General features: G+C 39.4%; 1 protein-coding gene across 2 annotated transcripts in view; it reads right to left on the reverse strand.

The window, feature by feature from the left end:
- Positions 1-2,134, reverse strand: part of Ldh (Lactate dehydrogenase) — a 68,805-nt gene extending 66,671 nt beyond the window's left edge. For both annotated transcript variants that reach the window (XM_076207010.1, XM_076207012.1), the window contains exon 1: positions 1,979-2,134. The gene's annotated coding sequence lies outside the window, so the exon portion shown is untranslated. The remainder of the gene's footprint in view (positions 1-1,978) is intronic.
- Between the last annotated feature and the right edge of the window lie 366 nt (positions 2,135-2,500).

A 2,500-nucleotide genomic window follows, 5' to 3' on the forward strand; every position in this document is an offset into this window, starting at 1 on the left:
GCGCTACTAACGACAGAGAGAGGCGTTCCCCGCGTCGTGGCTCAGGCGCGGCCGGGGCGTGGAGCAGTGCACAGGTGGTGTCGAGTGGCACAACGCGACCACCACCCCGCCCCATTCCCCTTCCTCCCTGCTCTTCGCCTCTATACACTTGACCTCTCTTGCGACAAGGTCAAGCAGGACGACATCAACCCCTTCCGTATCGGGTGGCATTTCTATTTGTATTCTGGCTACTGCCAAGTCATGGTACTCCAACTCCTATGGCGCCTTAGCAACAGCAACAAGGTTGAAATATGGTGTTCCACTGCAACAGTGATTCTGTTGTAGCAAACACTAGATTATATATGTATATGTATATATATATATATATATATATATATATATATATATATATATGTGTGTGTGTGTGTGTGTGTTGTATATATATATATATATATATATATATGTATATATATATATGTATATATATATATATATATATATATATATATATATATATATGTGTGTGTGTGTGTGTGTGTGTGTGTGTGTGTGTGTGTGTGTGTGTGTGTGTGTGTGTGTGTGTGTGTGTGTGTGTGTGTGTGTGTGTGTGTGTGTATGGTTGAAAGCCATGCCCCTGGGAGGCCTAGGTTTGCTCTAAGGCAGGGTTTTCCAACTAGGGGTCCATGTACCCCTAATGATACATTTGTATTTTTCAAGGGTGATATTAGGTCTGAGAGAATAACCAATATTGTACAATAATCATTAACGAGATATGTGTGATGAATAAGAATATTTTATGAATTTAGTTTATTGATGTTTTCACCATCAAGATTTTTCTGCAGTCTACGCAGACTTCTTGATAAAATAATATAAAAACATAAATGTCATCGCTTTTTTTCTTTAATATATAAAAATGCCCAAGGCGTACAAAGGAACAAAAGGTTTGGGAACCCCTTCTCCAGCGTATCGGTAGGTCGTCGCCCTCAGCGATTGTCATCTTACTTCAACGCCAGACGAATTAATTCAGCCAGGAGACACCTTACCTCCGAAAGGATAAAAGCATATTTCCACGGACCCGTTGATGATTGTCGCTGCCTTTGAAAGAACATTAATTCTGCTAACGACAAGTGATTTTAATCAGCTGAAAAAAGCCGGTCTTTTGAGTCAACATCCGACCATGATGAATACGGTTTCCTCGTATATACTGAATACTCGTGTATTCTTACTCATTTCAAATTTGCGTTTACTGAGCTGGAAACCGGTCAGTGTTTATAATATATTGCTACTTATGAACTGTACATTTGATCTGGCCATGAACGTACCATCTTAGTCACCCGAGGACTGATCCCCCCCCCCACCCAGTTCACAGCGATAACCTGTCACTGCTATTGACAACTTGCATTAGCGTTATTCTGGTTGCCACTAAACAAGTTTATTCAGACAAGGGAATTCCCTCCCTCTGGCACAGCGAAAAAAAGGTCAATGACAGCATCATTGATGTTACAAATGGCTTGTAATGATAGCGTTGGCACTTCCTCTCGATGAATCGATACTGATAAGTAAATTGCGGTTAAACGGATGATGTTTCGATCAGTTCAGACCCATGTGGTCCGATAAAAAGAAAAAAAAAAAAACCGTCGTTAGCCGAGATGATATCTTATTAGCATATTGTCATTACGGTGAAATATCATTGTATCTATCAATCGTCACCAAAAAATTATTTTCGAGTTTTTAGAATCAACACGCATATTAATATCATCATAATTAATTCTAATCTGGCCTCACCATGATAGAATACAGTACACTCCATAATGAAGTATGTTAGCGTCACTGAACAGTGATGCATTTCATCGTATGCATGCACCGGTCATGAACTCATTTCTTTTCAAAGTTAACCGATATTAACCCTTTTCCTGACTTCGCTTTCACAAATATGATACCTTACGAGCACAATCTACTATACTACACTTCGTCTGTAATAAATGCTATAGCATCTTACCTGGTGCTACCTTGCAGACGTCTGTACGGGAAGAAGGACAGTCTTGCTGTGCTCAAAGCACCCTAGTGAGTCTCTCTTAAAGTGCCACAGCAAAGGAACTGAAGGTCGAGTCCAAGGTGACTTTGGTGTTCGCGCGCTTACCCGCATGCGTGTCGCTGCTGCCAGATGTTCGATAATTATACTTGCGTACATACCGGGTACACAAAAAATAATAATAATAATAATCCGCTAAAATGGGTCTTAATCTATTTCATAATCACAATGTCAGCATCTTCTTCCATAAGACTTAATCTTAAAATATTCATGTAAGTTCAATTTACCAAATATTTAAAAATGCTACGGATTGATAAAGGTCAACATCACGAAGGGTATTTTCTTTAGCAGTGACTTTTTATCTATGAGGGTTTTCTTTTCAGGAGCAACGGCTCTGTGCAATTTGAATGAATGTAATTGAAAATAAAACATTATTTTCATAATTGTGGCAAAATCTGGTAACTGGGCAGATCGATAGAAGCATGTTTC

This window comes from Oratosquilla oratoria, chromosome 23, assembly GCF_046742065.1.
Source record: "Oratosquilla oratoria isolate Oo_2021 chromosome 23, ASM4674206v1, whole genome shotgun sequence".
NCBI classification, from domain to species: Eukaryota; Metazoa; Arthropoda; class Malacostraca; order Stomatopoda; family Squillidae; genus Oratosquilla; species Oratosquilla oratoria.